Genomic DNA, 9,513 nt, shown 5'->3' with positions numbered 1-9,513 from the left:
TGATCTCAACTGAACCGATATTTTTGGCATTAAATAAGTAAACCAAATTAAACCTTTTTACAAAATAGATTAAGGCAGTTAGATATATAGAACAAAATAAGATGAATTCCATAACAATAAAGTAAACTTATATTGTATACGAGTTTATGCATTATATTTGTATTCCATTTTAAGCAAAGTAACAAATTGTAAGCCAAAATCAAATTGAGATGTACAAATTCCAAAAAATGCAAAACTTTTGGCCCATGCAGGTCTCGAACCTGCGACCTTGGCGTTATTAGCACCACGCTCTAACCAACTGAGCTAATAGGCCATTGTTAATCATTATTCGCTTTCATATTTAATAAACAAAAATAATATTCACTAATTCATATTTAGTTTAATCAGTGCTTCGAATATTTTCATACTACGTTGGTTCATGCCAAAAGTCATTAACTTTGACACATTTTTTCATTATACTTTCCAATAATATTTACTTTAGCTAGTTTTAATGTTATTTTTCAGTTTATACACCACATGAAAGGAAAGTAAATTTAAGAAAAATCATCGAAAATATTTATCATCTAAAAAAAATGCAAACACTAATGATTGAAAACAATCACTTCGTTTTAATATATTAACATCTTATATTAAAGATAACACTTCATATTAATACATTAATGTTTATATTTTAATAAAAAAATTTACAAAACCATATTTGAAATAGTTTAATCATCAAAATATTAAATTATGAATGATTTAGTTTTTATTTTAATAATATATTATGAATTGAATGATCATACAAATTCATAATTTTAAATATTTGAATACAAACTTTAAATTTTAAACATAAAAAATCGCTAATTTGTACACACTATAAAATATTTATACTGTTATACCTTATAATAAGCATGAAGAGATAAATTCAACGTCCATATTTAGTTCCTCTATAAAATAAATTGTAAAATTTCTTTAAATTTTTAATTTTAAATTATAATAAATTAATTTTAATTTATTTCAGAAATTTTGTTTGAAAATTTTGTTTTAAAAGTTATTTTCTAGTAAAATGTCATTTTAAAATTTGGGAGTTCGTGAAAACCTTGTAGGGGTGCAGGAAGTAAAAACCGGGTTAGTTTTGTCCCAACTTTATTTCACGCGCGCCCAAAATTATCTCATTTTCAATTAACGATTATATATAATGTTTTAGTTTAAAGTTATATTTTACTACTGTGAGATATTTTAAGCATACTTTTCTATAAAATTATCTGTCTTTATCATTCCATACTTAAGCTTTCTAAACTTTTCTGGTCATTTTTCAAATAACCTTTTTAACTTTATTTTTCATTTTCTCAAAGTATTCGTCATTTTTTTATTATATCCCATTAAATGAATTTAAATATGAGAGGTAACAAATGATTCAGTGGAAATATTGATATCAAAGATATGAAAAATTATTCATTTAAATTTATGAATACATAATAAATTGTTAATATAAAAAAATTTATTGCATCGTTTAATCATAAAGTGTCCTTTAAGGCTGATGGGCTCTTACAAAAATGTCTGATTTTTAAAATTCTATATGAAAATAAATTTTCATTCCTTAATCTTCAATTGTCTCAAATCATTTTTATGCACTATCAAAACTCTGTTAGAGTTGTAGATTAGGGTTATAGAAGATCATTCGCTGCTGAATATTTATGTTTCCTCAAACTCTAAGAGAGCTGTCAAGTTTTCGTGTTCTCTCAAATCCTTCAAACCATAATTTGATCCTTATTCGATACGGTAGTTGTTGTGTCACCCCATCTCACACATATAATATCTGCAGAAAATAAAAATATCTTTGTATTTTTATTATTATATTTTGTTGTATTAAATACTTATTTATGTTGTATTGGTTTGAAAAAAGTGTTAAGTTAGTTGATAAAAAATTAATTAAAATTAGTTTTTAATGTTAGTTTGTTTTTTGTTTCTTTGCTTGCTTTGTTTTGGTCATCCATAGCTTGATACTTGTTTCATTAAGAACTGAAAAGTATCCTTTAAAACCTATAACTAAAACATATACATGATGAAGCTAGTATCTAGGAATGGAGCTTGATTCGTCAATTGTCTTAAACTCTAGTTCATAAAGTGGGTTTGTTTATTATGGGTTCAAGGGATTGACGTATAATAAGAAAACCTAGGATCTTTTCACCAGGGCATTGGAATTTGGGTTGATATTAGCATGTTAATGGATAAGAGTTGTGTTTATGTGCATAAGAGTGAAGCTAGTGAAATTTAACCCCAACAATACCATTTCATATAATTTTGTGTACTTTCCATCGTTTAAGTGTTTTTTACTACCAAAGTTCACCTTTACTTATTTATGCACAAATTTACTTTCTTGCGCAAACTCAAATTTAGGGAAATATTTTTTAGTTTAAACTAGTTATTATTTGTATGATTATTTAGTATTGCACAAGTCTCTTAAGAAACAATATTCGGTCTTACCGGTTATTACTTCACAATTTGGTACGCTTGTCAAAGAGTTAATAAGTTTTTTTGAATTTCAATCCACATTCAATGGTACATTTTTCCATCAACATAAGTATACCACAAATCTCATCTATATGGTTGGACTTCAATCAGCTACTCCAATGGATACTCCTTTTGAAGTTAATGTTAAATATTACTATGATTAGGGTGACCTTTTTATCTCGATCCTTTACTACACCGACAACTAGTGGGTAGTCTTAATTAATTGACCACTACATGCCTTGATATCTCACTTGTTCAAAAAGTGAGTCAATTCATGAACATCTCATACTCCTGTATCAAGGTGTTCTTCTTAGCACGCTTCACATCGTAGGTTCCTTCATGGGTTACTTGAAGAACTTCTCATATCTCCTAAGCCGTTTTGCACACTAAAATCCTGTAAAATTCATCTAATACCAAAGCAGAGGATATTATATTGCGAGCTTTTATATCAAAAATGGGCTCGTCTATTTTCTTCAGCAAGCCATTGAAAATATGGTTTTTCTTCCTCTACACCATTCAAATTTACAGTAGGAATAAAAGGACAATTCAAAACAACTTCCCAAATACCCCTGTCAATAGACTCTACAAATATTTGCATTCTTATTTTCCAAAAAGCATAATTTTTCCCTGTAAACAAAGGAGGTCTATCAATAGAATCACCCTCATCATACATTTGGTTATGACCGCCCATTTTCAAAAAATTTGAAAAACTATCAAAGCAAGCTTTGATACCAATTGTTGGTCCCAGCGAGTTGTGCAGCGAAGTAGTAAAAGTGATCAAAGAGCATTAAGCATGTAGCGGTCAATAAACAAGATAAAATAGTCCGTTTAAAAATCTTGATTTTCTTAGAGAACTTTTATCAAACAGTTGGTATGCTAAAAGTGTGGAGAGTGTAAGGTTCAAGAAAATCAACACAGAAAATTTTATCCTGGTTCGAATCAAAAGATTCTACGTCAAGTCGTTAATCACTATGAATTGTGACTAACCTTCTTCACTAAAAATATAGTTGTACAGATTACAAGATAATAAATATAATCAAAGAGTAGAAAACACCTTCCTTCGACAAATGAACAGAAGAACCTTCCTTTGACAAACGAATCGGAATAACCTTCCTTCGACAAACGAATCGGAAGTAAACTACACAGCCAACTTGAAGAGAATCGCTCCGACCTTAGACACACTAAACGCAAGCTTCTTCTATTCACAAGACTTTGACAAGTGCACACTATCACTTGAGAACTTCCTCAGACAAACTGTATTTCCAAATGGTATAGGTTCCTTTTCACTCATAGAGAGCTTCCCTTAGGCACACAACTCTAATACTCTCAAAATGAAAAGATATTTTCTAAGAGCTGTCTGTGGAAAACACTATTTATAGCCCAAGGTTCATAAAATGAAAAGACAACTCCCAAGTGCCAAATATAATCTATTATCATAAGTGATAATCGATTATTTGTGTCCGTTATGGGGTTTTCAAAAAGTGATAATCGATTATCCTGAGTGATAATCGATTATTTGCGCAACCTGGGCAATATTAAATCATATAGTGATAATCAATTATTTTGAGCAATAATCGATTATTTGCGCAAGCAACTCTTTTCTAAATAAGCTCGTGATAAACGATTATTATATCAAATAATTGATTATCTACGCAAAGACTCTCTAAATAGGAAAACTTCTAAGTGTTCTTACATCAACAAAGTAATTCCTATACAATTAATTCTACAAAATGCTTTTAAATAAATACAACAAAAGTCTTCACGTTCTACATCTTGTAGCATCATCAAAACTATAATATCTTCAAGACACCAATGCTCCTCATTGGTAAAATACCTCCTAAATTAATTGCTTATAGTGATGTCGATTAGGCTGGTTGTCCTAACACTCGTCAATCAGTCACTGGTTAGTGCATGTTTCTAGGTTCTTCATTGATCTCTTGGAAAAGTAAGAAGGAACCACACATATATAAATCCTTTATTGAATTCGAGTATCGTGCCAAGTCTATTGCTTGTTCTAAAATAATGTGGCTTCATGATCTTTCGATTGAACTTAGGGTTTCCTCAACACAATTTGATGCCTCTTTATGCTGACAATACAAGTGTTATTCATATTGCTACAAATTTAGTGTACCATGATTACACTAGGCATATTGAAGTCGATTGCACTTTATTCATGAAGCTTATGATGATCATATTATTTCACTTCAAGTTGTGAATACTCTTACCAAGATTGTTTTTGCCCGCGTCATCAATTTATTGTTAGCAAATTGATGTTTGCTTGACTGGTCCCATCAATTTGAGGAAGGATGTCTATCACAAATTAATTTGTTTCCTTAAATATTTTAATATGATTTCCTAAAAATAAGTTAAGCAATTCATAGATTAATTTGTGTCAATCATGAACTAATTTGTCTTTTTAAATATTTTGATATGATTTCTTAAGAATAAGCTAGACAATTCATTGATTAATTGTCTTTAGTTTCAAATTATACGATATTTTATAATTATGAGTAATAATTATTGTAAATATTTGGAATATTATTTATAGCGAAAATAACTATAGTAAAAGACATCAAACTATTTTTTATGACAATGTTAGACGATGATATATAGGTTTGATACATTCTCTTATATGTGTTGATGATAAGATGATTTCGGATATACAATTTATAGTATAAATATAATTATATAATGTATATTGTTAAAAATATTATTTACCAAGAATTTTAGTTATATAAATATAAATGTATAATTTATGGTATTATATGTAAAATGTAAGTTGTAGGATTAACCATTAAAAGTGAGTTTTGACTGCATCTTGTGTTTTTAATTCAACAAGAGACACTACAAAGATGTCCAATTTTACTAGGGTTTTTTTACATTACCGGAGGTTTTAATCTCCACTAAATACATTTTCCACCGTTACAGAAATTATTGGAAAAAACAACATCACAATTACTGACAATTTTTAGCAGGAGTTTTTACAAAAACCGTCGATAATTATCGGGGGTTTTCAAAACCGCCAGTACTTGTAGGATTTTCACAAAACCGTCAATAACTACAAGGGGTTTCCCAAAACCACCAAAAAATAATTTTTTAAAAAAAATAAAATTATATATTTATATTTAACATTCAATTATTTTTTCTGTATTATGATCTCATCCAATCAATTTATAATCAATATACTTTATTAATGAACATATTCAATTGAATAAACAAAAATGAAATTCATTTCATACATTAAAATGTGTAATAATATTTAATACATTATTTGTACGTAAAATTATATATTCAATCCAAATATTACATTATTCTACATATACTTTATTGAAATGTCAACATCAATATTGGAAAGGAAACGAGTGCATGGAATATATTGAAATGCTTATATTGTGAAAAATTACTAAACACACACACCATGGCATGATAATTTTACATAGTTCTTGTGACACCACTGTGAATTGATGAAACCCCTTGTATACATTAAGGAACGTTACATGGTCACCCTGTATGTACCAATCATCAAAAGATATAAATATATGAATAAAAGATATAGCTCATCCATTATATTGTTACAGAAAAACAATCATGTTACGGCTATAAACAGCAAGAGTGGGGAAAACTTAAGTTAAATTAACTCGGCAGCAGCAAATCTCAATTTTGCTTCATCAGATTCATTTTGTATCCCTCTCCTTGAGATCCAGATGGACTATATACATAGATTTTTGAAATTAAGGTCAACTACTCTATACATTAATGTTTAACTATACTTTTGAGATGATATACTGATAGATTTCATTTTAACATTTCCCAACTTCAGCAAAAAAATAAAAGATTTTAACAAAAATGTATGAAATTTGCTTAAAAAAGTAAGATGACATATTTACACTTAACAACTCCTCATGTAACTAGAAGAGTTATTCTGATCCTAAGAGTGGGACAAACATCCTCAACCATAAAAAGTTACAGGGACTAAGATGTCACCAAGTTTTTTTTTTCAAGAACCTACTTGTCATCTCCTATATCTTTCAAAGACAAAAATAGGTGTTTCACTATTTTGGTACTTCATTTAAAACAAAATTCTAGAGATCACGTGACATGTGCTAGTAGACTTTCTAAATAAACAAGAAATACCCAAGTAAATACAAGTGAGGATGTCATACCTTTTTTGTAATTAAAAAGAAAATACTCCCTTGAATTTGGCTTGCTTGAATGAGCTCTGTATAAACTATTGGACTCAACTGCTGCAACAGATTCGACACAAAATGTTGTACACAAAACCAGCAACAACAAACTTTATTAAAGTATCTAAATATCATTATAATTATAATAATCTACTAATAAAAAACATATATTTTATTCTTAGAAAAGTAAATTAGTATAGTGAGAGCATCATATATGTTTGGGGTCACTCCGGTTTCAGAAGACTGTCTGAAGACCTCGTTGACATCATTAATCCACCACTCTCTTGCATATACATAAGTAAATAAAAAAATTGCTTTTTTTCCTCCTGCTTGTAGCAGTATGTTCTAGCTATATTTCGTGAATTGCAGAAAAAAAAACTGTTAAGGATAACTTTTCATACCAAATATGACTGGAATCTCGGCATCAGGTTGAGGAAAAGGGTAGGGAGTAGTCTTGGTTGGATAGACATAGATGACACCATAGACAGTGGCTCTTAACCAATCACTGTGAGCATGCCACCATATGGTCCCTTCCTCAAAAGAAAAAATCAAGGTTTTTCTGAATTTCATACCAGGTTGGATGGGGCTATTAATGCTCTTGCTGCTACAGGTCTAGATCCCAACAGGTACATCTATTTCGTTATTTAGCATTTAGCTTATTAGTGTCATTAGGACATCGGTTAAAGAAGTAAAAGAATAAAGTTTTTACTGAAAAATAACATGCACAGTGTATTAAAAAAAATTATCCAGGAGCACCTTTATACACCTCTTAGAACCTACTATTCTGCCCTCATTCCATTGCCTTCCATTGAATATCAAAGGAAAAATGCAGATAAATGGAAAATATGTCTGCATCATTTAAGTACATTTATGATGGAATCAAGAATTTTTGTTATACAGTGCTTTATACTAATCAATAACCTTTGAATGACAGTGTCTTGCCTGAGGATGAATGGTTTGTTGAAGTGATTGAAATTGCTATAAAGATGTTAACTGGTAGAGCTGCCTTTGACAGTGTAGAGGAAGATATTCCTAGCCCCACTTCATCCGTCCAAACGGTTTTCAGCACATCACCTTGGATAACAGGTTTTGTAGTAGAATTATTCATGTTTCAATAGATATTGTTAGTTTATGAGAGAGATTACAAAGTAAGAAGCACTAACCCTAGTTAAAGAAGGAACGACCCAAAATTCATCTTCTTCATCACCTTTCAAATTTTGGGTTCCTGTAACCAAACAAATTAATCAAATTCATCATGTATTTTAAAATTTACACGAAAACCTAAAAGAAAAGTGAAAAATATTTAGTGAAAAATCCAATGCTAATCTTACTTGTTACGGGAAAAGCAGAGGCAGAAAAAAAAACATGAGAAGATTACGAGCAACAGTAGCAGCTTATTGAGAAAGCCTTATCATCGTAGAAATCGGAAGTGCTAGGAAATGCTTTAAAAAAAATCATCAATAGAAACCATTGAAGAGAGAGAAAAACATTGTTACCATTAGCGTGCGGACGACATGACACCGTTGGTGGCTCCGCCGACACCAGATTGCACCGCCGCGGGTTGTTTCGTGTCGAAGCAGGGTTTTGCTTTTTGTGCCCCATCGATTGGGTTCATTCAGATCTGATTCTCGTATGCGACAAAACATCGAAGCGATTCCTGACCTAAATAAGTGGTGGAGGAAGATGATAGTGAGTGGTAGCCAGTGATAATGGAGAAGAGTCAGAAGAATCTAACAAAGTGGTGAGAAGTTTGAATAAGAAGGGAAGAAGGAAAAGTGGATGTGAAGTGGTGGAGAAGAAGGATTAAAACCATGAGACGGAAAAAAAGAAAACAAAGACGCGGCACGGGAGAAAACCAGGAATTATGAATATATTTTGGTGCTTACCCGGCGGCTTCCTACAAAATCGCCGAAAATAATTTTTTAAGAAATAAATAAAAATCTTAACGCGGTTATGTTTGAAAATCCTCAAAAATTTATTTAAAAATAAATAAATAAAACTTAGTTGCGGTTTTTTTATTAAAACCGTAGGAAGTTAAGGAAGGTTTTCCAAATTTTTGTAGTGAGACATCATAAATTCTTTGATACCCGAGAAAAAGTAGTTAGCTTATGAATTCAAATGCAAATTTAGCAACTATACTGAATTGTTTAGATTTTTGTGGTGTTAGAGATGTTAATGAGTTTTAAATATATTTTTTTAAAAAGAAAAACTTGAATCGGTATGAACATTTGGTGTTGATGCTTAGAAAGAATGAAAATGTGGCTTTTGCCTTTGGAAATGACAATAGTCTATCCTGTGCTTTATAAGTACAAATTTTCCAAAAGCATGTGATTTATATTTACGTTTCCAATAAATTTATGGCTTATAAAATGTAAAAGAAAGTAAAATATTAAAACAATATTTGTTAACTTGTATTTGAGAATATTATTTTAGAACTACTTCTTGCATCTATTAGCATTTGAGTGTTATTTGAAAAATTAACACCTTCCTTAAAGTTGTTTGGATAAACTTTTTATTGATAAAATTGGTATTATAAAATTCTGTAGTTATTAATTTCTTAAAGTGAAATTTAAAGATTTTTAATTTTAAAAAATTACGTAGAAACGCTATTTTTAATAAAAATCTTATATAAGTAATTCTCATTACAAAAAATATATAATATAAATGTAAATATTAGTTTACAATTATAATTTCAATTTAATCAGATTCTTTATAATCATCCATTTTACTCATCCGCTGAGACACCAACTTAATCTATTTTAAAGACAAAATCAATCCGCCTCAAACAGCAACATAATTTCATACATTTCATAAATGATATATTAGGGTAAGTCTT

At 29.8% G+C, this 9,513-nt stretch overlaps 1 long non-coding RNA gene and 1 other non-coding gene across 4 annotated transcripts; both read right to left on the bottom strand.

Moving 5' to 3' along the window:
* Nucleotides 1-239: 239 nt before the first annotated feature.
* Nucleotides 240-313, bottom strand: TRNAI-AAU (transfer RNA isoleucine (anticodon AAU)). The gene has a single exon. It is a non-coding gene; the product is annotated as a tRNA-Ile (tRNA).
* Nucleotides 314-5,866: 5,553 nt separating this feature from the next.
* Nucleotides 5,867-8,527, bottom strand: LOC108344835 (uncharacterized). Of its 3 annotated transcripts, none has more exons than XR_008245088.1 (4): nt 8,174-8,527; nt 7,841-7,902; nt 6,657-7,751; nt 5,867-5,999 (listed from the first exon to the last, which is right to left on the bottom strand). It is a non-coding gene; the product is annotated as an uncharacterized LOC108344835 (long non-coding RNA). The 3 variants fall into 3 exon arrangements; XR_008245089.1 differs by having other exon boundaries at nt 5,867-6,737; nt 7,079-7,751; XR_001833588.2 differs by having other exon boundaries at nt 5,867-7,751.
* Between the last annotated feature and the right edge of the window lie 986 nt (nt 8,528-9,513).

Source organism: Vigna angularis, chromosome 8 (genome assembly GCF_016808095.1).
Source record: "Vigna angularis cultivar LongXiaoDou No.4 chromosome 8, ASM1680809v1, whole genome shotgun sequence".
In the NCBI taxonomy this organism is placed as follows: domain Eukaryota; kingdom Viridiplantae; phylum Streptophyta; class Magnoliopsida; order Fabales; family Fabaceae; genus Vigna; species Vigna angularis.
The sequence above is the reverse complement of the archived record's forward strand: the minus strand, read 5'-3'. Positions and strand labels throughout refer to the sequence as shown.